The sequence below is a fragment of the Camelus ferus genome, chromosome 19 (assembly GCF_009834535.1).
Source record: "Camelus ferus isolate YT-003-E chromosome 19, BCGSAC_Cfer_1.0, whole genome shotgun sequence".
NCBI classification, from domain to species: domain Eukaryota; kingdom Metazoa; phylum Chordata; class Mammalia; order Artiodactyla; family Camelidae; genus Camelus; species Camelus ferus.
Window position 1 is genome coordinate 4,431,016 of NC_045714.1, and position 26,590 is coordinate 4,457,605.

A 26,590-nucleotide genomic window follows, 5' to 3' on the forward strand; every position below is an offset into this window, starting at 1 on the left:
CCGGTGCTCTGCTCCCCCATTTCCTTCTGGTCATTCCTCTTGCCTTGGCCTCAGAATCCACCCTGGATTCTGTCTCCTGCAACCTCAGAATCCGAGTGACGCGATCACCACATTTACCAGGACGGGTTCCCGAGTCTTCAGCCTCAGGAGGGTCTTCCTTGCACATCATGGGTGACAGAGCATCTCCAAGGAACCTCGGGACCTCGATGCCCTCAGAAGCATCAAGAGCTCCAGGGGGGAGCCCCGACGGGAGACCACCGTAGAGACCGTGGGACAGGCTGGGCGGGGCCACTGTTCAGGCCCCGGCAGGTTGACTCAGGCCCTTGGCTTGTGTCCCCCCCCTAGAATCTCCCGCCAGCAGACCAGCCCAAGCTCTCCCGCTCACGCCCTGTGTCACCTGTTTTGACCTGAGGGCTGGCCAGGCTTTTTCCTCACTGCCCCCCAACAAGGAGCAGGAGGATGTGGGAAGGGGAGGGGGCGATGATTTGCATGTAAACATGGGTGCGAACAAGGTCAGGAGCTTGAAGTCCTCGGGGGCTAAAACTGCTCCAGGAATAACAGTCCTTCTTAACATTTAATTAGACATTTATCAGCTGTATTTCTGTGGGACCCCGTCCTCAGTGGGGATTGGATCCCGTCCCTCGCGGGTGTCGCTTCACACATCAGCTGCATGAAATAATCGGACACACTCTGCTCCCCTCCCCTTCCAGCCTCAGTCACCTCGACCAGGTGTCCCCCAGGGCCCAGCGGTACGACTTCTGCTGGGGCCCAGCGCAGAGCCTGACGGGGTTTGGGTGGCTTCATCAGGATGCGGATTTGACAGTGACCCGGGAACCAGGCAGCGCCGGGATGCCGTGGGGACTGAGTCCCTCATGAATTAAATCATTTAACAGATGAAATGGGAAAGTCCTGCTCGTTTTCCTTGTGACTGAGCCGTGAAATAGGCTCTGGGACCGGCCTCCAGGGCGAAGCGGTCGGTCGGCGGGGCCTGGCGCCCAGAGGGACTGACGAGGTTTCAGGAGGCGGGGCGCCAGCAGGACACGGTGCCCGGGGCCGGGTCACAATGCGCCGCAGATGCGCCTGTGTCCGCGGGCACCCCGACCTCACGGCGGAGGCAATTCCCAAAGGATATCAGGCAGCTTCAGGTAGAGGGAGGGGATCCTGGGTGGCTGGAAATGACCCTGTCCCCTACGTGTCACTTGGGACAGGACCACAGTGAGCCCTGGGGGCCGGACTAATGACTCTCAGCTTCCCCGTGGAGGCAGGCGGGGCAGGGGACACAGGATGGATCTTTATGGAAAAGGCAGCTCTCAGGGCTCTAGACTCCAGCTGAAATGTGACAAGGCTGTCCTGGTGGGGTCATTTCCTTTTACAATGAATATTTATCACTTTCATAATAAAAATGATTTTTCATTTAGAAAACAAAAAGCCACAGCTTCTGCGAGCAGCAAGCCAGAAGTTGAGGCTAACGGGCACAAACGCCTCCGATCACGCCATCCGCACACCTCCGGTCCCCACGGTGGCTCCAGGGCTGTGGTTGGCGCCCGGGGGAGGGGGTTGGAACAGTGAGTCCCATGGACACACCGGCCTCCAGGTGCCCAGCTGGACAGACCAGCCCTTAATTGCCGACAACGAGATTAGATCAGGAGCAAGTCGCTTGCTGCATTTGCCCGTGTAGACACAGCTGATACACATACGTCTCGCGGCCGACTTGTCTTGGGAAACAGTGTCATTGTCAGGTTTCCATTTTCTCTGCAGTGGCCTCTCTCTGTAATGCTCCTCGTGCTGTGTGCTGAGCCGCACGTTTTCGGGGCCTCTCACCCCATTCCCTGAAGAGCAGCATGGAGGCCAGCAGATGTGATCATGTGGCTCGTTCCCTGCACACCTCCAGGGGGCCCCGTTCCCACTAGAGTGGGCATGGGTGGTGCCCCGGAGTGTGCAGGGCCAGCCTCTACCAGCCGCCCTCCCCTCAGGTCCTCAGGGAGACCCTCACCCCTCCCAGAAGGTCAGGTCCAGAAGGTCCCTCGGAGTCATCTCATCTGGGGCTTTCGTCTCCATTCCATCCGGGAGAACTTTGCTCGCAGTGGCCGTGCTGGGCCCCCTGCCCTTGGGCTGGTTGAGACATCACCCAGCAGAGCAGTTCTCAGCATCCCGGGTCCAGTCCACCGTCCTCAGTGAAAGGATGAGGACCTTGAGGCCTGGAGAGGAGGCACGTCTGCCAAGGATGCTCTCCAGGCAGAGCTGGGGACCGTGCAGTGTTTTATAATTTGCAAAGGCTCTCAGCCCCGTGTTGTCACATCTGACCTTCATGATAGTTGGTCGACAAGGATGACACTGCACTTCACACATCGAAGACAAAACTGACCAGATGATGCGTCATTGTTTCACGTGTCACTAAGAAAACAGTGACAATTAAATTATGAGGCAACAGTGAGACTCCATCGATTATAAGACACAACCAGATCCAAGAGACACTAACATGTGAAAACGGCGCACCTTAGAATCAGTGCACTTCAGTGCGCCTCCCGTTTCATAGATTCGGAAACTGATTCCGAGGTCTGGTCCTTTCCCACACACACTGCTGGCCAGAGGACAAGCCTGAGATGTCACCTCAGCCCCCCGGTGGCCATCACCAGGCTGTGGGGGCGGGGAGATGCGCTGCCCCGATCTCCCTTCAAGTACGGACGTGCCACCCAGTGTGGGAGTGTGGTCAGCAGGCAGCCCCCTACTTTAACCGACTCCCTAAGTGCACTGAAGAGCAGACAAGTGTGCGGCAAAAACACCAGTTCAAGGCTGTGCGGGCTCCTTCCTACTTTAAAGCAGTGGCCTGGGCTCCACAGGAGAACTGGGAAGTGAAGTGTAGGAGCGAAGGCAGCAATTGTGAGGGCCTCTCCCCAGGCCGAGTGAGGAGGCCGGGAGTGGGGGCGACAGGGAGGGGAGAAAGGAGGAGAGAGTTCACCCGTTCACTGTCCCCCGTCCACGCCACCTCTGCACTGGGAGCCAAGACACGGAGGGTGAGAGGCCACAGTCCAGTGAAGGCCTGAGGGTTCTGCCTCCCCATCACCTTCTCCAGGATCACAAAACAGGAGTGAGATACTGGCTACTTCTGCTGCAAGAACCACATCTTCCTTCTTTCCCGGCTAAGGCTGTTCTGTGACTGCGCTGGTTTGTTCATTTGTTCATGCCAAAGATATTTATTGAAGGTCTACTAGGTGCTGGAAATCCTGCAAGGGCTTGAGATGCAGCAGTTAAAAAAATAGTTCAAATCTCCGCCCTTAAAAGCATATTGTCTAGCAGAGGGAAACTGGCAAACAGACACAGGACATAAGGGACGTGCATCGGATGCATGTTACATGTCATCTCAGATAGTTTCAGCCCAACCAGTCTCCCACTGCAGAAACGGACTCACTGATGGTCTACAGGATCCCACTGTGTCCTGGTCACCTCCTGTTCACCCCACTGGTGAGGGAGGGACCCCCACAACCCCAAATAGTATGAAGTAGCTAATCACACATCACTGGACACTGCACAGATGGACAGGTCATTAGTCACATACACTCAAAGCCCAGGGGGTAGGACACTTCACGTCGTGCAGAGCCACATGGGCACTGCAATTGGGAACAGAGTGAACAAGCAGGGGCTGTGAGGGGCAGGCTTTGTAGTAACAAGAGGGTGAGGTCGTCCCTGGTTCCCATGGGAGGATGCGATTGAGTTGATTGAATAATTTAAGTCTGGCAGGGAAGCAAAATGAAACCACAGGTGGTGGCCGGACTGGGACCTAAATACCTGTCTTTGGCTCCAGGAATTCCAGTGATGCTTCACCATTTCCACTAAACGTTGGCATGAACCCTGAGGTTCTTCTGCAAGAATAAAAGATGGATAAGCTATGGCAGAGTCTATAAGCTGCCTGGATGACTGTGATCTTTCCAGTAAAAGCCTTTTAACCTGCGTTATCTGGGGCATCTACCCCTCTTCCCTTTCTCAGTCTATGCTGGTTTCAGGAATCCGTGGGCATGGATTCACTTTTGCATCTAAGCCTTCTGTTTGTTTTCTTCTGCCTAATGAAGGAAGGCAAACTAGGGGACATTTAATAACCTGTTTCCACTCTCTGGTTTCATGATATTAATTTGACTACATGGTCTCTTTAATGTTTCACCATCACAAAGACTCAATTTCATACATGAATGAGTCAATGTCAAATGGTTGGGGGGGGGTGCCATGTTTTCCTGACACCTCTTAAATGGTTTCTTATTTTGTACTGATACAGATCAGGGACCATGGATTATGCTGACAAGCTCATAAATTATCTGCTACTCACCAACAATACCAAGTCTTGCTTTCTTGACGGAGTGGTTGATGTTGAGTGCCGGGGATGTCCGCGAACTTGAAATTGTTTCAATTGTTGTTTACCTGCCAGAGATCTTGAACTTGAGAACTTCCTACTCCACACAGAGGTACAGATGGCATGCATGATGGGAGTTCTGTCAAGGGACACAAATTAGAGCAATCAGAGTGAGATGGAAGGAAGGGAAGGATGCACTACTAATTGGGGCATCATTACAGGGGTTCTGAGAAGTTATAAGAAATACGGTATCAACATTGAAACCCAGAAGTGACAGGCAAAAGTGACCATATTTAGAGCCAGAGGTCATTAACATGGACAATTGACAGGCTTGATGACTCTGAGGGGGAGCAAAATCACTCTGACAGGTGACAGTATGTTAAAATGGCATTTTATTATTTTTTAGAAGCCATCATTTTCAGATGATGACTGCAGGGATCCTTTACGGAGGATAATTGATTGCCTGACAAAGAACCTGTAGCATTTCCTCCCCACAATAGAAGAGAGAAAAAGCGACAATGCAGCTCTTTAGAGCAGAAAAAGAGCATTTTTCAGAGAAAACATTGCGAAGTTTTTAACAACGAGAGCCGGAGGAAACACAAATACATTTCTCCTTCTTGACAAATATGATTTAATTAAGAGACTTCAAGCTAGAAAACAAAGTCTTGCCGGTGTCAGGCAGGGAACAGCAGCAGGCTGAGGGGGAGGGCCTCGCTGACAAACAGCCCTGTGTTGTCGGCCCCTTAATTATTCATAAATGTCCCTGTGATGGAATTCCACCGCTTCAGCTATTTTTAGTTAATTCTCTATTTCTTTTTTTACTCCAAATGTTATTTGTGTTACTTTATGAAATAGTTTAGCCAGCCCACAATAAGCTCAGATGAAACAGAGAGGCTTGGGTTTATCCCCTCGAGGAATTTTAGTAGTTTTAACATTTTGCAGGAATGTAAACCGCGGGCACTGAAGCTATTTGCTCGGAGGTGCACCTGTGGATCCCGGGTCCCCACACAGACCTGCAGCCCTGGCGGGATGGGAACTTCCCCACCAGCCAACACTCCCACAGCCGGGTTCTTCCATTCTGACCCCTTGGCTCGTGCTTTCGTGACACCATGGTGCCCTTCCTCCCCAGCAAGGACCACACAAAGTCTTTATTATCTGAGGACAATCTGAACAGATAAAAAGGTGGCTGAGACAAATCCAATTCAACTGGGTACCAAAGCTTCACAGCAAATGTTTTCAATTTCATTGGCTTTAGTTCCTTATCTTTTCTTAATTCTACTTTTCTAGTGTTTACTTTGACCTTTTTTTCTAGTGTCTTAAGGTGGAATCTTAGGTCACTGATTTTTTGATCTTCCTTCTTCTTCAATATACACACTTAAAGCCATACGTTTTCCTCTTTGCACTGCTTTGCCTGCATTCCCTAAAATTCTGATGTTGTATTTTTATTATCATTCAGCAAAATTCCTTTTAAAATAAATTTATTTGGAAAAAATACTGAGTCTATTTAGAATTTAAAAACAAAGCAAATAATAATTCATTTGGTACACAAATGTGTCCAAAATTATGAAGGAAAAACACGAGTTACTGAGGTTTGGGACACAGTACTGTAGCATTAATTTGGAAGAAAAATTTTTTTTGCTTCAAAATTTGTTTAAGAGGTTTTAAAAACCAAGTAATCTCCATCTGTCAGGAGGAAAACTGGACGCTAGTTGAGAATCTCAGTTAAGACACTAGGATTCTGCTTGCTTGTTTTATGCTGAGTTGGCTACCTTATCTGCTTGTAATGACTAACTGCCCCTCCTTGTCTGGACACCCCTTCCTCCCTTAGGAACAAAACCCCAGCTGTTTAGCAGGCACACGACAACCCAGGATTAGGACTATGGTTCCAAGCCTCCCTTGCAGTGATTTGAGGCCAGGTGAGTGAGCGCTGCCAGTGGACTGTGAATACAGGTGAGGAGTGCCCCTGCCAGGCTGTGCCCATGAAGGGAAGCATGTGCCCGACCCTCGCCTTTTCTCTCTTCTCAGTGTTGGGACGCAGACAAGTGTGGGGCATCTGGACCCAGTGGATGAAGCCGATGGCCTTGGCGTAGTGGAGTGAAGACAGAGGGAGCCTGGGCTCCTGACAGCTTTCTGGGCCAGAACTGCCACTCCAGCTCAGCTGTTCACATGAGTTAGAAATAAACCCTTATTTTGTAAAAGCCACTGTCTCTTTCACAGCAGCCAAAGCTAAGTCCTAATTCAGAGCCCACAGACACTGGATAAAGATCTTACAGACATTCTGATTCGGGCTGTCAGGACATTTCCCACACAAACCAAAAACTTGAGGGTAAAGGAGCCCAGTTTTTAGAGCTTTTAAACAAAACCCATGGCAGAAGCAGCAGGAGCTGGTTTTGTGAGTGGAAAAATTGAGTCCAAAACAGATGAAATGAATCATTCACCAAAATGAGAAGTAAATTTTGCTACTAACGTGCGCAGGTTAACAGTCTACCCCAGACAGCAAATGAGAGACCTAAGGCCACATGCAACCAGGAGATGTGTTGTGACCAGCCCTCAACTCTCTGTCTATGCAGTGGGTTTTTAACATTAAAAATAAAAAGATGCTACAATATGTGTACATTAGATCATCACACTGTACACTTCAGATATCTCACAATTTTAGTTGTTGATTGTATCTCAATAAAGCTGGGGGAAAAAAAGAAAAGATTTCACTTAAAAATCTAGATTTCCAGCTTCCTCTGAAAAATCAAAGACACTGTAAGCTGGCTGTACCTTCCATCAGGCGACTCACGACCTGGGTTGGTCCCAGCTGCCCTCTCCGGGCTGAACCTGCCACAGTCCTTGGCACTCTCCATTGCCCCTAACAGTCACTATTTATTATCTCTCAGACCACTGGGCTTTTTTTTTTTTTTCTGGTAAAGACAAACCTCTATATCCACCTCTTTACTAAAAACAACAGAACAAAAGATGGATCAAGAGAGCCAGGTGTTTGAAGAAAAGTTGAGTGCCCTGGGTTTCCTCGTGGGAATGAATTCCCTATGAATTTACCATGCAAACAAAATGCAACTGTGTTGAAAAAACGCACTCAGCCGGCCTCCCTCACATACACCTCCTCTCTAGGAGGAGCCAGACTCTGTAGGCATGTGAGTTTTCCTTCCCTTCGTACAATCTCTGGGTACAACCTCCCTTCTCCTCTCACAGCTCCTCTAACCAGAGCAGGGTTCCTGGGGCCCCTTCATTCCGGGGAAACTGCTCACACTTTCTAGACGTCGTCATCCCAGTGAGAGCCAACTCCCTGTTTGGGGGTGTTTTCTTTGACCTTTTGCTTTTTCCTTCTTGGACCCAGGAACCCATCCAAGCCACGCTTGCTTCCCCAACATGTTAACACAAACAGTCTGCTTTCACAAACTAAATAGGCACATGCTACCTTAATTACACGGTTGCTATTGAAACACTCCAGTGACAGACAAAACCCCTCATTTAGGAGGAAAATTAATTGCGCACGAACAGGAACACATTTTATCTTGAATTAAAATCTGCGACGCTCCCTTGGCAGAGAACTCCGGCTATTTCTTCTTTCCTGCGTTCCGTCTCCTCCCTCCCGTGGGGGATTTTCTTGGCAGTGGGCCCGGGCTTTGAGGCCCCACGAGGGTCTCTCCGTCACCTCCCTTCATCCCCGTTCTCTTGCCTTGGTCAAAGCTTCCGTTGCCCCAGCCCACCTGGAGTGGGACCCTCCCTCCCAGCCCTGTCCCTTCCTGTGCCCGGTCCCCTCCCCGCAGCCCCTGAGGAGTAAAACCTGTCAGGTCAGTGACAGCTGCTCCATCGCAGCAGGAGGTGAAGGAATGATCACACGTGATGAGTAACAGGGAGCGGAAGGCGCAACGCGGGGAAGTGCTTGCTTTAGCCCAAACTCCCAGATGGATTGCAGCGTGCCCCAAGTCATGAAATCATCCATCTTCCCCCGACTGAAAAGAGGAATCTGCTGTGGCAAGTTGGAAAAGGGCAGCGAGAAAAGTCCTGCCTCCTCCTCGGAGTGATTCGTGCTCTGGGATGTCCCTGCTCCCGCTGCCCAGCTGATCCCCGGGCCCCTGGGGACTGTGTCCGGCAGACGCCCTGGCCCCCGAGCTCTTCCCTGAGGACAGGGGGGTCACCAACACCCTGACCCGCCACCCACAGGGGCCAGGTGGTCCCTGACCCCACAACTTGCTGATTCACCCTCAGCTCCGAGGAAAGGCAGCCTGTGCTTCTTCAGTCCTGGTCACACTCCCGTGTTACAGACACAGAACAGTTCAGTTTTCATCACTTCACTGGGAAGGTCTCAATCACACTCTCCCAGGGATCTGGGATGGTAGTACATTTTAAGGCTGCCAGAATCTAAGACACACTTGAGAACTTTCCGTCATCCTAATGATGGAACCCTCAGGACAGGCATCAGAGTCCCAGCGTTAGTTGCCGAGGACAGCCCCCACCTCACCTCCACTGTCCATAGCGGCCTGGGAGATACACCCACTGTTTTTCCCCTCTGCACTGTGGTTATTATTACCTGAAATATTAGAGAATTTCATCAAATCTAAGATGCCTTGGGAAGAAAATATGGGGCTGTCAGGGAGCCAAGAAGCTCAGACAGAACCCAGAGATGAGGGAGGGGCCGCTCCCAGCAGAGCCAAGGATGGGGATGGGGTGGGGATGAGGTTTTCAGTTCAGGGCAACGGTAAGGACACCTAAAGCTACCAAGAGAATTAAGACTGCCCCATGTCGGGAAACTCAAGAGGCATTTTTCAAGGATGTAAGGAGCAGGAGATCTTTCCACTAAGTTACCAGAGCTTCCATGAGAGAGTGGGAGTAATTTCATGAGAGGCCTGACACTGTAGAAAATTTAAATTAATTCTCTGCTTGGCTGATCATGAAAGAGGATGAGGAAGTGGTTGCCAGAAATAAAAGATAATCAAAACATGTGATTTTGTAAAGAGGCAAACAAAATATGTGCGTGTACGTGTGTGTATATATGTAAATACTTGAGAGAGTAAGCCAAAGCAAGGAAGATAGAGAAGTGGGGGAAAAAGGGGGGAAAAGAACCCTAATGAAGGGAAATTGAGCTTATTCATTTCTTGATAGAGGTTATTCGTTTCTTGATGATGCAGTGGGACTTCCTCTGACACAATTAAACTTGAAAAGCCACCTTCGGCCTGTCCTTGGAGCCGGAGCTGATAGTCACCTGCAGGTGCTGGCTCTGGAGGGGACCACAGCAGCCCCACAGTGCTCTCAAGGAGCCAGTGCTAAAGCTACATCCACTGTCTTTCGTGCTGCGAGTTCTGCACCCCACACGCACACTGCCTGCATAGGGTCCCCCGACTCACCGCTCCAAGGTGAAAGCAACGCTTTCCACCCCTCCCAGCCCCCTTCTCTGGCTTCACAGCTTCACAAATCACGGTGCATGAGATCATTTCACAAGACAGACAGACATGGCATTAACTACCATCGCATCCTGTACTGATTCTTCTCTACCCCTTCCAATTATATCGAAGACAACATCTTGTTTTGGTGCTAATATGCCTTTAGCACCTCCCCAAGCCTTGCCTATATCCTTTGGAACAAAGAAAGAACAGGTCCCAGGCTTCGTGCAGAACGCAGCCCCTCCGTTAAGATGTATGGTTTTTATTTCTATGGTTACCATCCTCCTGCAGCAAGACATGCTGGTTTCCTATTTACACTGGTGATATGGTTTCCCTTCCAAATAAAAGTCTTCTAGTAAAAACAAACATGGGTTTATGTAAAGAAAAATATTGAGTGAATATTCAGCAAACTTCAGGCCAACTACCTGTTGTAAATCGAGTTTTGCTGGAACGCTGCCACGCTGATTCATTTACACGTTGTCCCTGGCTGAGCTGCTTTCATGATACACCAGCAGAGAAGCTGCAACAGAAACCACGTGGCCCCCAAAGCCTAAAAGAGTTACTCTCTGACCCTTCACAGAACACATGCGCCCGCCCCTGGAGTAAGGAATCATCCTGGTGGCATGTGGATGTGGCAAAGTGGAGACGGTGGCCTGGAAATGATTTAAACTGGGTGACCAGTGAGCAACGGTTAGGAGCTTGGGCTGCAGGGTGAGAGAGCACCCCGACTTTCCATCAAGTCCCTTCTCCTGACCCATCCTCAGCTTCCTTGTCTGTAAAATGGGAAAACAGGCCCTACCTCATGGAGCTCTCCTGCAGAGTAATGAGGCCATCAGGAAAAGGCGGAGGCGCAGAGCAGACAGACAGGAAGTGGCCGTGATAATTATCACGAAACCCATCTCTTACCAGCTGGGATGAGAGTTGCTCGGAGTAGAGGAACGTCCATAGTGTGGGGAAATTATACCAAGAAGCCACTTGGGCTTGGAAAATGTGGGCCCAAAATTAGGAAAATAACAAAGAAACAATTACTCAACATCAGTGGGGAGATGGAAGTGAAATCGGGAGGGAGGACGTAGAAGCACATTCAGTTGCTAGGTAACACATCCTGACGCTGGAGGTGGCAGAAACGGCCAAGGGACTGGGGCATTCATCGGTAAAAATCACCAAAATCACTTCCCTCTGTGTTGTTCCAGAGTCACCAGTAAAACGCATCCATTTCGGACTTCCCACAGACGCAGGACTTGAGCACATCTACCAGCCAACACCGGGGTTACAATGAGCTTCTGTGGTCCTTTCAAGGCAGAATTGTTTATGACCTTAACAAATCTGCTGTGAAAACAACAGGCGCAGGTAAGACAAGTTGGGTCCCCAGACCTGGGACTAAGAAACAGAGAGAGTTTCCTGCAACGGGTGAGTTTTCCGAGCTTTGGACGCTTGGACCATGCTGCCAATCTCCCCTCCAATCAGGTGTGTGCCTTGATTTTGCCGAGGTCGAGCCTGTCTCTGTCAGTATGACCATCATTTCCCCCGTGTGCCACAACAGTGAGAGGCAAATTTGGAACCCTGAGATGGAGTAAATGTTTATTTTGTTAAAGAACGCCTCCTTTTGGTCCCCACTTCTTCCCGCGACATGCCTGAGACAGCCCTTTCTGGAAAGGTCCACTTGCCCGAGCCCCCAAATTTCCTTTTTGCCCTGACCCATGAGGCTGGGTTTTCCATCTTTTGGCCAATGAAGAACTTTCTAATTTATAGAAACCAGAGCAGGTTGTTACAATTACCTATTAACTGTGCAAAGAAGGAAAGTGGGTGTCCTTCTACCTTTTAACCCAGCATCCTCGTTCTCTTCCAGTCAACGGAAAGAGAGAGATGATGCTGATATCCTGCTGGCCACAAGAGGATCTGGGAAATGTGGTCTTTCTTCCAGGCGACCAGGTTCCCCACCTCTATGAGAGACACGAGAGAGGGAGACTAGGGGTGGGGGGCACCCCGAGGCCTGTTGCAGCTCAGCAACTCTGCCCTGCCTCCTACGAGGGCAGCTGTGGGACAGATGACCCTCAAGCCCAGCACCAATGTGAGAGGGCATCTTGGTTACACGAGCCTGGCTAGGTCATCCCTGTGGGAGGACAGCACTCAGATCTGGGCAGGATCAAGCCTTCTGCAAACGACAGGCCAGGAGGGGAAAGATGAGGAGTGAGGATGGGGAACACCACCCACAAAGGACTTCCCCCACTTCCTGGGACTCCAGGGAGCCCCGGGTCTTCCCTCTGTGCAGCAGGCTCCGTCCCCAGCCAGACACCAGAGACAGGGGCTGAGCTGAGAGGCCCCCCAGGGCAGACACTCCCTGCATGGGTTGGAAACTCCACCCTTTGAACGAGATGCTAATTACAGCCCCAAGTGTGCAGTCTGTCACCTGCTAAAATTAGGCTGGCTTATGTTTTCGTCTCCACAGGTACAGCTGAGTTTGGGGAAATAATGCCGTTTTTAGCGCTGGCAAAAGTAGGAGATGACTGACTCCTAGATTCTAGAAACCAGGCTATCTGTGCAGGAACTTGTTTCCAGGAGTGTGACCTGTGGCGGCCAGCCAATCAGAAGCGGTTCTGACCACCTCACAGCTCAGCGAGGAGTGAGTGATGGTGGGAAGACAGTGTTCCTGGATCAGCCTCAAACTCGGAGGTGACTTGCAGAGCTGGGAGCATCAGTGCTTGGCTTCCCAGAGCACAAAGCCTCAGCTCCCAAGGCTGAGAAAAATCTGTCATGGAGGCAGGAGGGAGGCAGTTAAAGCAGGTCCCTGGGAGTGCATGAGGGGCCCCAAATCCCCCAAGAAGGCCTGAAAAGAGGGATGTTGGAATGAGATAGGGAGGAGGGACCTGAAGACAATAGAAGAGACAGGTGAGGGCAGGGGGAGATTGAGAAGTTTCATTCATTCGTTCATTCATTCACTCATTCGTCTGATAGATATTGAGTCCTACTGCATGCCAGGCTCTCTGCTAGGTTAAGGGACAGACAAGATCCCTCATTTATTTATTAATTTGATATTCTAACAAACACATACTGAGCCAGACAATGCCCTGATACAACAGTGAACAAAATCCCTTCCCTCCTGGAGCTAAAATTCTAAAGGGTGGTCCAATACCCTCTTTCCCAAAAGCAAATGAACAAACGATGTCATGAACCAGTGATTTTAGTAAAGGAAGCACCCCTTCCTGGGAGGCTAGAGCCCACCAGCGCTAAGAAAGGGGGTGGGAGATGGAGGGACAGGTGTGGCCTTTACGAGAAACCTCCTTCTCTTCTTCCAAGCCCTGAGGACACCCAGTGTTGGCTGCAGCCTGAGAGAGAGACCCAGGGTTCCAGGACCCCCATTCCCCCAAGATGAGCCCCTCCCAGCATCCGAGGGGATACCCCAGACCAAGAAAACTCCCCCACTGGCCCGCCCCTCCCCTGTGTGCAGCAATCCCTAGAGACCATCACGTGTTACTAAGCCCCAAAGCCAGGAAAGTCCCAGCACAGGACTCGGGCTTCTGCGGGACTGACCCAGGATGTATGACATTGTGAATGGAGCAGGATGGGGGGGCCCCACAGTTATAAATTCCTCAGAATTTCCAAGGGGACCCAGTTCTACCACCAACTCAGTCTCAGGTTGCCGCTGCTGGGCTCCGAAGGGTCAGAAAGTTTTGCCGGGCTATGCAGACGTGCCGTGTAGACACCGCACCAGCAGCCTGCAAAGTCCAGACGGCAAGACTCTGCTCGGCTCAGATGCAGAGTTCACCTGGCATGAATATTTCATCGCCTGGTCCCTGGAAATTGTGCTTCCATCTTCACTGCTCTCGGATTGGCTCCCTGCCAAGCTCCTCCTGTCACTGGCAGGTGCGCGGGTCACCAGGGACAAGCCTTGGGAAGCTGCTCCAGCCCAGCAGGGGGCAGGTCTGTCCCCACAGCACAGGGTGGGCTCATGTTCAGCTACTCTCTGGCCCCCTGGGAAGGGCCATAGTTGCTGCAATCTCTGGTTTTACGGTCCCACCTAAGAGACCAGAAGACTCTCAATCCAGGAATTACAGCTCAAAGCCCCTCATTTTCTCTGCTGCAGGTGGATCCCAGCGAGTAGCATGAACTTGAACACAGTCCATCTTGGGTCGTAAAGCTACACAGATCCTGCTCATTCTCTCCTGGAGGCGGGGGGCCCAGACCCCACCTGCCGACTCTGCAGCCCTGCTCTGCAGGCACTTGGGAAATCAGGGTTTGCCTGTTCTTAGTGGGGGCGGTGGATGAGTCTGGAGCCGAGAGTGGGAGGTCACAGGAGGGGTGGATGGCGTCTGGAAAAGAGGAAACACCTGGGTGAAGTATTTCCATTTTGCCTTTTTTGGAAGCCAGATGTTGGAATGCCAAGAAATGTGACCTAAGAAGGTCACAGAGTGAAACCATTCATGAGTGTTTTCTGTGCAGGAAGACAGCACATCACAACTGTTAGCTTTCTGAGAGCACAGCCTCTGGAGGAGGATTCTCTGGGTCCAAATCCCAGTCCACCACTTACTAGCTGTGTGACCTTGGGCAAGTCATGTAACCTCTCTGTGCCTCAATTTCCTTGTCTGAAAAATGAGGACAATGACAGTCCCTATTACATAAGAACACGGGACAGATTAGAGCAGGAAGTAGCAGTAAAGTGCTCAGTGGGGTCTGCCCACAGGATGCAGGGTTAAAGTGTCGGTTACTATCACCATCATCATCATCACCACCATCACCACCACCACCACCACCACCACCACCACCATCATCACAATTGCATTTGATGATGACACTCTGTGACTTTCATTCCTGGCCTTATCAGCCCCTTGTGGTTTTTTGCTGGTTCCTGTGGTTCAGACTTTTACCTGCAGAAACGCAGGCTGAGAAGGATGCTCTAAAGTCATCTCCCTCATCGTCATCACCATCAGAAGCCTCAGATGTCACTGGGCCATGGCAGGTGCTAGCCCATTGTCCCTCAGATGGAGACACTACACAGTGTGCAGAGCACATGATTTCTCATCCATCTTCCCAGCAGTAGCTAATCTTGAACTCTGCCCTTGCCTCGCCCTGGCCTTCCTGCCTCCCCTCCTGCTCATGAACAACCCCTCCTCCCAATACAGGTGCAGTAACAGGGAACCTTTCAATGCCTGAATCAGATCACAGCACCTCTCTATGTAAAACCCTCCAGTGCCCTCTCTCCTGGGGACTGACAGGTCAGGCCAAACCTCCTCTCAGTTCCCGTATCTGCCCACGCTCCCCTCCCACCAGCTGCCCTGCCTATCACTGCTATGTCTTACATTCCTTGAGCTTGTCCCACTTCAGGTCCCAACACCAGGAGTAACCCTCCCTAAATACACCTGCCCTCAGCTGCCTCCTTCTCATCTGGCAAGACGGATCAAGCGGCCCTTCGTCAAAAGGCCTCCCAACTTCCCAAAGTCAGCCACCCCTCCCGTGGGTCACATCACTCCTTTCCTTCACAGGACTCCTCATGGTCCACCAGTGCCCTGCACTTACTTCATTTACACATTATTCTTTCTCTCCCCCATTCGAATGTAAGTTTCAGGAGGACAGGGACACTGGTCACCACTGCATCCCCAGCACCCAGGAGAGGCTCAGGAACATTTATGGACAAATGATGAATCACAGTGGCCCAGGTTAGGGGGAGGGGAGCAGTGTGTCGTCATTATAACGCACAGTCATAATAACAACATCACCTTGTGTTTACAACCTGCTTTACAGCCTGCAGGTACTTCAGCATCTGCCATCCCTGAAAGAGAAACCTAGACATTTAGCCAGAAAAGGAAGGGGAGGGGAGATTTCAGAATGAGGGAATTTTCCAGCATTGAGCGAAAGCATATGTTTCTTCCTGGTCTTAGGATAAAAGAGGGTACTCAGAGGAGAAAAACCTTGAGAAGTCAGTGCTGTTTTCTGGAGATGAGCCCACAGCAGAGTGTCGGGGAGTCTGCAGTAATGGAGGCTTTGGGATATAATTTGTTTTTAATTAAGAAGCAGGAGGAGGAAAGAGCAGCAGGCCCTGAGCCCAGGGCTTGGGAAGGCGCGTTTGCGTCGTCGGGCCTCCCGACAGCAGCCGCCAGAGCGGGCGCCCCTTGGTGGGGCGGGGCAGGGGCAAGCAACCTTGTCTCTCGAGAGCTATTGGAAGCAAAGCTGCCAATTACAGGCTAAATCTCGAAGCGGCCCTACAGAAATCTCTCCTCCTAAACCCAAAGCCCCGATTCCAGGGCGGCCTCTTGACTAGATTCACCTGTGCCGCTGATGGGCGACCCGCGGACGATAGTGGGCTGAGCTCACGGGCACTGACCGGGTGGGCGCCGGGCTCCCGAGCGCTCCTGTGCGCTGACTCGCCTTATCCTCACCTGGACGCGGCCGCATGGAGCCATCAGGAGCCGCAGGTCTCAGGGCAGAGTCAGGCAGGGCAGACACCCCCCCACCGGGGACCGGTGACACCGCGCCAGAGTCCCAGCCCACAGCACTGACTGCTGACTGTGCCCTCGTGGGTGGAAGAGGGGCCTCGGTGACAGCCCCCCACACACACATTGCTCCCGACACCTCTTTCCAGAAAACAGTCCTTCTCTCCAGAGACAGGGAATCCATTGCAACTGGAAATTGAAGAAGACTTTTCTGGAGGACTTGGAATTTTGGCTGAAGTCCCAAACCTGGAAGCATAACCCACTCATTCTAAAGACAGTGCTGGAAACACCCATGCCTGCCAGCGACCCCCACCCCGACATAAGAGAGGAGGGACGTGCGGAAGGAGATTCCAGGGAGGGAATTTACAGCAGGAGACACTCTTAGGCCCAGAACAAGTGAGGCGAGGGGAGCTGTGAGAGTCCCCAGAGAGGCTGGGGAGCTACACGGAGAGTGTGCACCTCTCTCTCCCACAGTGAACGTTCTCAGGGCTGCACAAAACTGAGTAGAGGGAGGCCTCTCAAGAGCCTGGCCTGGGTTCCCTGCAGCTTGGAGGGAGGCCAGCTCATCCTGGATCCCTGGGGAACTGTACAGTTGCTAAATCAACCCATCCTGAAGCCCACCTCATGGCTGGTCTTCGTCGTGGGCGATAATGAATTCCGTCACCACGTGAGTCAGGTTCCTTGCTTGCACTTGCAGCCAAAAGCAAGCTAATGAACACAGCATCCCTTCAGAAAGCCTTCTCTAACCCCCAGCATCCAGCAACCCCTCCCTTCTCCGAACCTCAGGACCTCTCACTGCACTAACCCACCGCATCTATGCACTATTTATACCCATGTTCAAGTCCCACATCAGCCAGGGGCTCCTTGAGAACAAAATCTGATTCATCTCTCTCCTCCTTAACCAGGGCCCTACTACGTATAGGTGCTTTGTAGACTTTACTGTACAAATGAATGAATCATTAGAAGCTGGGCATCTCTACTTTACTTTTAAATCTAGATAGATGAGTTTTCTCGGTTTTGTTTTTAAAGAAACACATCAGTGTTATAAATGACTCTTTCAGAATTTACGGCAATATTTTGATGCCAGCAGCAGTGGATATTAAGATGTTTTATTGTAATAAACTGCACGTCCATAAAAGCCCCTCCCTCCTTTTCCCCAGGTGATAGAATTTGAAGATGCAAGAATTTCCTGCCAGCAAACATCTAAAGTTCACACAGCCTTTAATAGATGTAGCCCATTCTGACAAATAGACCTGGACAGATGGCTACAGAGATAAAGCTCCATTTGGACCCAGGGGACTCGGGGCCACCAATGAGTCTCAACAACGGATCTGCTCGCTGATTGTGCAGGATGTTCATCCTTATCCGGGTACAGCCCAGGCTGAGCTCCCTGGGCTACCTTGGAGCTGGGAATTCAGGAAGGGCCATGACCAGTGGACATGCCAGGACCTGCTGCACAGATGGAAAGAGGCCGTGGGAACCAAGGGCGGGGACAGCACTCAGCATCAGGACCATGAAATGCCAGGTTCTGAAATCTCCATCTCTCCCCAGAGCCGGCCCCCACATAGTCTTCCCCATCACTGTAAATGGCAATCCCGCCGTCCCAGTGTTCAGCCACATCTGCCCCAAACATCACGGTCCAAACATCTGGCATCTCTCACTGAATTATTACAGGTGCCTCCTCACTGGTCCTAGCTTCCACTCTCGCTCTCCGTACAGTTAATCCTCCACCCACAGCCAGAGGGAGCTGTCATCAGATCCCCTGTCCAAAACCCTTCAGTCAGGTCCTACAACATCAGAATACAATCTGAATTTCTGTATCATGTCCAGGTTTGCCTACGGCTTTCCCGAAAGTTGAAAGTCCTGCTTCCTCGCCAGCCAGGGAGCCGTCCTAATAGACGTTTCTGGGAGCCTTGGCCCTGATCCTTTCACCACTCCTGGTGAGTCAGTAGGACAGGATGACTACAGTCCAATTTGGCAAATGAGGAAACTGAGGCACAGCCAAGGTAAGTGACTCACCTTTCTTCAAAGGGCTCATTACCATGGGGTGATGACAGGTGGTTACAGTGTGGGCCTGAGCCAGCAGCCTGGGCTGGGTCCTGGCTCCACCACTTTCAAGCGGAGACATTGCTCACCTCTGTGTGCCTCGGTTTTTCCATCTGTAAAATGGGTGATGAGCATAACTGACCCGTAGCTTTTTATGAATGTGACGTAACCCAGGCATCACCATGGGGAGAAGCCTGACCCTGGAACCAGACGGCCGCTCAATGCACCAGCCCCTCCACGCACTCCCTCTAGACCACGGGCGCCTCACCCACTGCCATCTGCAGATGGAGACAGCGGAGCACCTCCGCACAGGGTTCTCATCGGGACTGAATGGTTTAATGATTACGTGGCTTAAAATGTTTATCAAGTTGTTACTGTTTGTAAAACAACCAGAGCAGGGCCTCCACAGAGCAAGCACAACATATTAGTTAAATAAATACATTCACAAAGTGCATGAAAAGTGCTCAGACTGGTGCCTGATGCCTGTGCACACGGTGAAGTTTAGCTGCTCTGATTTTTATTGACAAAGTAAGACCAGACCCGGGAGCCACCTAGCCCTTCCTCTCCCCTCCTGTTCACATCACAGCCCCAAGGCCCAGGCATCCAGGCTCCTCTGTCCACCTGGACTGTCCCTCCTCTGAGGCCACCTCTGCACTCTCTGCCCCCATCTCCACAACCCCGCTCTCCTCCAGACACTGTCACATACACACACACACACACACACACGTGCTCACACTCACAATCATTCACACTGGGCCTCAAGCATGAGCAGGATGTAGAAAAGAGGAAGGAGGAAGGGGCTGCAGTGGCGGGAATAGCATGGACGTTGACAGAGACAAGAACGCACTTGGTAGGAGGGAGAAGGGGGTTCCAAGGGCAGAAGGCTGGTGAGAAACGCGAGTCAGACCCATAAAGGTAGCTGGACACCAGAAGGTAGGGGCTTGAGATGCCCACGGGGACTGGAGACTTGATCCCTTGAGCCAGCGTCCGCCTGCTCCAGCCACCACCTGCCACCTGTCTGATGCAGCACAACCTGGGATGTATGTAACATTCCTTCAAATCAGATGTCTTCATTATGTAAATGTATTTAACAGCAAACTTTATATTCTTGATAAAATTGGAAAATAAACCTAAAAAGAAAATAATGTTATAAATTCCTCCTAGGTGTTCATTTCTACCGGAGGCTCAGAGCCGGAGGCCTGCTCTCTCTTTGTTAAACAGGAGTCTCTGTTAAAAAGGAGATGATTAAAGACATATTGGCATGAAACTGAGACTTGTCTTCTTAAGGGAAAGGAGAATTTAAAAAGACTAACCTTCTCAGGATGCGTCTCAGTGCTACACAGTGAACATCTGTGTTATCACATAAGTAACTCAGCATCGATTTAACAGTAGCAAACTTGTCCCAAACTCACATCCCTCAACCCCTCACTGGGCCCAGGCCCACGTACCACTGCCTGTGTCTGTGCCTCTTCACTGGAGGGCTTTTCCAGAACAAATGAAGGTCATTCTGTGTATGCGTGTACATGTACACACACACACACAATGACCCTTAGGAGCTGGTGTGCAAATAACTAACCGAGAACCCAGCAGGATTTTCGGATTTTCTCCTTCAGGGAGGTTCTCAGCCTGGCCCACTGCTTTGCTCTGAGATCAGAACTTTCCATTTCCGCTTTCTAAGGTGAGAAGAGGGCATCTTTTAGGTACAGTGGGATCAGGAAATTCCCCATCCTCCTACCATTCCCAAGGACACCTTTCTCTCCACACGAGCTGAGGGCTCTTCCCTGGCTTTCCCCATCCCCTGCCCCCAATGTCAGACTCCAGTCCTGTGAGATTTAGTCCAGAAAATCCCTGAAGGCAGAAAAAACCAGAAGTCAGAAAGAGCCTGCTTGGAGATTTCTGCTAGAAGGGGCTGATGGCTGGCCAGGAAATACTGTCATGCGGCATCGATTACTGAGAAAATGCATGGGAATGGTTTGGGTCAGATCTGCAGTCTAAGGAGACCACTCCAGCTGCTGCTGTCAGGGGCGGACCCGAGCAATGCCAGTGGGAGGTCGCTGCAAGGGTCCAGGTGAGAGGTGGAGTGAGCTTGGACAAGGGAGGTGGTGGTGAAGATGGAGGGACTAGTGTGAGTGACACATAGTGGGACATAAAAAATGTATTTGGTCTTTGTCCCGGTTCTTGGCCCAGAGACCCTAAAACTCCTGAGGAGTATTGTAGGAATCCCCCTTTGAGCACACCTGATTTTATGCTAATGAGGTGAATCAGGGCAGGGCCCCTAGATGGCCTCAGGATGGGGGCTGGTCCCCAGAAAGTCAATTAGAAGGTGGAAACTCTCAGCCCCATTGTCTGACCTCTGGGGAGGAGGAGGGGGCAGCTGAAGATTGGGTTATAGACACTCTTGGACAAAGACGTTCAGAGAGCTTCCAGTCAATGGCCACATCAGTGCTGGAGGGAGGGGGCAGTGAGCCGGGACGGGGCACTGCAGGTCCGCATCCCTCACCCCACGCCTTGCCTTATGCGGCTCTCCCTTCGGCTGTTCCTGAGTTGTGTCCTTTGTCATAAACAAGTAAATGCAAGTCAAGTGTTCTCCTGAGTTCTGTGAAGCTGTGCTAGCAAATTATCAGACCCGAGGAGGGGGTTGTGGGACGCCCCCCCCCCCAATTTACAGCCAGTGGGTCAGAGATAGGGAGGCTCGGGACTTGTAACTGGCAATCTTGTCAGAGCAATTAACCCACAGAGTCTGTGCCAACTCTGGGCAGTTAGCATCAGAGCTGAACTGAATTGTTGGACACCCAGCTGAAGAATTGGTGGCTGGCGTTTTCTAAACACATCACGTGTAAGAAGTGAAATCAACAGGCATGTGTGATGGATTACATTATGGAAACAAGGAAGAGGGGATTTCTGGCTTAGGCAAATAGATGGGGAAGGTGCCATTCTCTAAGATGACAAGCATAGGAGGGGAGCATGAATGGGACAGAGGGCAGGAGATCAGGGGTTGAGTCATAGACTGAGTTTGAGCTGCATCTGGAACATCCTGATGACTCGGTATCTTTGTTTTGGTAGGCTGAATAATGACACCACCCCCACCTCCCCAGCCGCCAAAAGATGCTCACATCCTAATCCCCAGAACTTGTCAATGTTTCCTTACAGGGTAAGAATGGACTTTGCAGGTGTGATCAAATTAAGGATCTTGAGCTGGGGAGATTATCCCGATTATCTGAGTGGGACCAGTGTAATCTCTGGGTCCTTGTAAGAGGAGAAGGCACTGTGATGAGGGAGGCTGAGGTTGGACTGATGCAGCCAAGGAATGCAAGCAGCCTCCAGAAGCTGCAAGAGGCAAGGAACAGATTCTCCCCTGGAGCCTGCAGAAGGACCCAGCCTTGAGACCTTGACTTCAGCCCCATAAGACTCATTTCCACTTCTGACCTCCAGAACTGTAGGAGAATAAATTTGTGCTGTTTCAAGCCACTTCACTTGTGGTAATTAGCTACAGCTGCTTCAGGAAACTAATACAGTTGTACTTCCATGAGTTTGGCTCTATTGGGGATTCCTCTGGCCATAAGTAACAATGCTCTGAGGACATTTACTGTTTACTGAAGAGTTTCTGAGGCTGATACCACAGCTCAGACTATTTCTCTGCTTCTCAGCCTTCACGTCAGTAAAGTCTCTGCCGAGAATCAAAGTAGGACTGTCATAACCCCAAGCATCATGACCTCAGAAGGAAGCATCTAAAGCAAAGAAGGGGACAAGAGGCCAGGGTCTTCACATTTCGAGGACGTCTTGATTTGATAGAGAAAAAAATATTTCTGCAAAGCCGCAGGAAACTTCCTTTTCCATCTCCTTGGCTAGAACTGCTCACATGCTCATCCTGGGATTGCAGTGATTAGCTTAGAGCAGTGATGATCTGTTTCCTTAAGCAAGAGCAATTATTGTCTGAGGAAGGAAATGATCAAATATTCTGCTCTGAGCTTATTTCCATAATCTCAGGGCTCTAGAGACTGACCTCCACCCTCTAAGTTCCTTCTTTGAGTCAACGATTCTGAGACCAAGACATTGTGGACAGAGACCGGCCACTTCACAAGAAAGTTCCTTTCTATAAGATTACAACAGCTGTCTGGTCAGAGCCCACCAAGATGCCACTGACATTGCCAATCCTGTTTCCTTTCCCTGTGAGCCTTCACATCCCCATGTTTGGAGAGGCTCTCCCTTTGGGGGGATCGCAACATCTGTCTCATGGCAGTCTGAGTCTCAAAGAGGTTTTGGAAGTTCAACATGCACCCCCAAAAAATCAGATTTCTATTTGCAGGAAGAGGGGGACTGGATATTGGGGAGGTGACTAGTAGTTGCTGCAATAAACTCTTTGTCATGCTCACTTGTTATGTCCATCTTACTTACTAGACTTTAACTCAGTGGTTCTCAGCCAGGGACAATTGTATCCCCTAGGAAACACTGGCAATCTTTGGAGCCTTATTTGGTTATCACACTGGGGGTGTGTGGCTACTCACATTAAGTGGGCAGAGGTGAGAGATGCTGTTAAACCCCCTACAGTGCACAGGACAGCCCCACAACAAAGAATTATCTGGCCCTACATGTCCACAGCACCAAGGCTGAGAGACGCTAATCTAATCGCTTGGGAGGAGGATAGGGTTGCCAGATTTAGCACAGGACACACTTGTGTTTATACTAAAAAAAATTACTCATTGTTTCTCTGAAGTTTAAATTTAACTGGGTGTCCTGTTGTAACTGGCAACTCTAGAAGAGGGTCATACCCTATACCTCGATGTTTGCTAAGGCCCAGTACTGGGCAACTTAATAAACATTTGTCAAATGAATGAGCATCTCACTAAGGATGTGCAAGGCCACTGCGAGCTCTGAGAACCCCAATCGGCAGCTCTGAGGCGCAGGGCTGGCCCCTCCTACACAGGGCTCAGAGTGTAGCAGCAGCTCACGTGGCTTCCTGCTAAACATGTCCTCCCAGGGGAGGCCTGGCTTCCTGCTCTGAAATGACAGTGGGATCAGAACTCAGCCAGTGGGCAACCCAAGATCAATCCCTGTCTGGGGGGCTTTCCAGGCTGAAGCAGACAGCCTGTGGCCTCCAGTCCCAAATAATGTCTATGAGGGGCTCCCAGAGGGTATGGTCCCTGTTCAAAGACAAGACACAAGTCCTCAACCCACTGACTGTCTACACAGACAACACTGAGAGCTCCTATGGCCCAGCTTATGATTCCTTACAAGCCCAAGTGAGGACAAACTGCCCTGGATTTTCAGCCCAGTTTTGCAGACTCTAGAGGAGTCTCTCAGGGTCCATAACAGTCCGTTTCTGATTCTGATTCAGTGACCACTCCTTGTGCACCTTCCGTGACCCAGGCACCATGTGTGCATTTCATCCTCTTCATCTCACCTAATCCACATGACAACCTGCAACGTCCTCCCCATTTTCAAGATGAGGAAACCAAGGCCCAGGGAGGTCAGCTAAGAGTTGCCAGCCAGTGGGGGCGGAATCCAGGTCAGTTAGAACCTCAGCCCTGGGACTCCTCAGCTTTTATTAAACGCCACCAACGTTAATCAACTCATGGGTGCATTTTCTGAAAGAGATGTGCTATCAAGAGAGACTAAACTGAATTGCATTTATCGTCTCATCCAGCGGAGACCCACAAGCTCTGCCTTGTCCACAGAGGCCTGCCGCTGGGCTGCGGGGGGCTGCAGTGCTCATGTTAATATTCAGTTACATGGGGGCTAACGCTGCCTGTGTGTCTGTTTCATCACACACTAGAATTCACGTGTTAAATTCTTCTGGTCCTCTTACAAAAGTGAACCATTTGCGCATAGCTAAGCAACAAGACAAATCCTCAGTATTATCTGTGTTCTTAACACAATGTCTTAACTGGACGCTGCCCCACTGTCTTTCACTGATAAGCAGTCTGATTAAACCTCATTGGTCTCTAGCCCTCAGGAGGCTACAATTACTCCTGTTTATAATTTTTGAACCTCCCAAACTAACCCTTTATTCCTGAACACGCGCTTTTAGGCATCAGGCATTAGGATAAATTACACTATACAATTATTTGTAATTAAGGGAGAAAATGTGTACCGTGCTGCAAAGATGAGCCCTGTTTGGCTGAAGTTAATCATGTCTGTGCCAGCACCAGCCCAGGGAGGCAGCATGAAACACGATTAACTTTCTTTTGACTTAATGGAAGTTTATGTTGCTGTTTTTCATAATCGTAATATCTCAAGACATATAAACAGTTTTTCTCTAATGTAATTGCATTCCTACCAAAAAGACTGCTTGGGTTTAACTGAAAACACGGGCAGAATTAACCACAAGCACATAGTCTATGGATGATGCTGGAATTTTGTTACAAAGTCCATGCAGGACTGCCCTGCATGATCACAGGGGCTGAGAAGCTGATCACAACTCGCAGAGGGAGACTCTGTAGCCTCTTCTTTCCTAGAAACAAGTTTTGGCCCAATTTTGTGAACCATTAAAGCCCTCTGCTTGAGTTCTATGTCCTTGTGCTCCAGACCCTGCAAATGCATCCCAGGCCACATTTTTCGTACTTTTAATGTTTCTCCTTTACCCATCGATTTCTTTGAGACACATTAAAAGCTCAACTTTTACAATCCTCATAAAATCCCATCTGCTCCAAGCTCCAGCCCACACTCAGCCAGAAAGTGCTTGGACGAAAACGGCTCAGATTGTATTTCAGCCCCTTGATGGAAAGATACACACACAGCAACGGCAAGTACTTTTATCAGTGGGTGTAAGTCAGGTATTCTTCACAAAATGCCTCCAAGAAGGATGCAGAAGGAAGAAACCAGGCTTATACACATCGAGGGAAAGGTCCCCTCCAGGTTAAGCCAACAAGGGGGCGGGGAGTCGGGCATGGCGAGAGGAGCCTGAAAAGCCCGATTATCCAGCCAGGAGGATCACAACGAGAGACACCATCAGGGTGCGGAGGGACACAGAGGGGACAGGTGGTCCCAGACGCGGTGGTTGGAGACGACAGGGGCTGCTGAAGCGGGAGGGGGAGGGTTCTGAGAATTACACTGAGGCCCCGCCCAGTCGTGGCTGAGGGACGACTTCCAGGCTGGGGGGCATCTGAGACCCTGAGGCCCCTCTTGTTTCTCAGGCGGACACTGAGCTCCCGAGTAGGGTCAGGAGTCCCCACCTGCTTGGAGGAAACATGGAAAACTTAGGCGGAGGCCTGGGACCCAGAGAACCACAGGGTTTGCTGTGAATTATGGGAAATAAACGTGGCCAGAGGGCACTTTGCAGACCCTCTGACCCAGCAAGTGTCTGAGCCGCTGAGTTAAATCCTGACCTGAAGCCTGATCCACAGCACCTGCCTGCAGTGAACACACCCGTGCTTGCACAGGCGCACAGACACACCTATACTCACATACATACACACGCACGCACACACAGGAACACACAGTGGCACTCACAAAAGAGATCCGCTGCCTTCTCCCTAACAAAAGAAAAGGAGCAAAGCTCAGGCATCACCCTGTTTGGTCTCTGAACTGCAACAGTGGGGCAAGCGTGGTGGGATCAAGGGACACCAACTCAGCCCCGTGCCCGGCCCCACTTCTGTGGTGAGTCTACTAGTCCTGCCTCCTTTATTGTGTTTCCTGGATGAGGAGAAAGGGGTGGAACAGAAAACCGTGGGCAGAGCCCAGCCCGGGGAGTGAGGCCCTCAGGAACTTGAGGCCTGAAGGAAGGCAGTGTGTGGTGGTGACACAGTGGTTTTCAAAGCTTTTTTGCCCCTATACATACACATACACAGGCTGCCAGATTTAGGGGGGAAAACTGTATTTCAAATAAACAACAATTTTTGGTAGAAGAATGTACCAAATATTACATGAGACACGGTTATACTAAACCATTATCTGTTGTTTATCTGAAATTTGAATTTAACTGGGATTCTTATATTTTATCTAACAACCCTACTCCCCCCACCCCTTCCACATATACACTCACACACTCACGCACTCTTCTCCCAATGAAATCTTATCTATGACCCGACATAAAAAGCAGTTAGAGGTTATATCCTACCCCTGGGTCTCCCTGGCCAACCTCCATGCCCTTGAGGTACCTCCATGGCCTCTGAGGGCCCGGTTAGAAAAATCCCAAGCACAGTGGGAAGGCTTTGTGTCCCAAAGCCAGGCACAGCTTCATCTGGGCCCAAACCCTTCTTGCCACCCTGGGGACCTCAGACAAGACCTTTTACCTCTCTAAGTGTCAGCTTGCTCATAAGATTCAGCTTACGTCTGAAGCTGGGTATCTGCACATCTGTGCATATCGGGACACCCGCCCGTGCACCCCTCCATCTGTCCCCTGTCGTCTTTCGCACAGTGCCGCCCGCCCGCCCTCCCTTTGGGGC

At 50.6% G+C, this 26,590-nt stretch overlaps 1 long non-coding RNA gene across 1 annotated transcript in view; it reads right to left on the bottom strand.

The window, feature by feature from the left end:
* Positions 1-582: 582 nt before the first annotated feature.
* LOC116657832 overlaps positions 583-26,590 on the bottom strand; it is a 41,544-nt gene continuing 15,536 nt past the window's right edge. Inside the window, exons 4-6 of the long non-coding RNA XR_004312970.1 lie at positions 4,319-4,481; positions 3,787-3,860; positions 583-2,394 (exon numbers count right to left, since the gene is read on the bottom strand). This is a non-coding gene — a long non-coding RNA (uncharacterized LOC116657832). The remainder of the gene's footprint in view (positions 2,395-3,786; positions 3,861-4,318; positions 4,482-26,590) is intronic.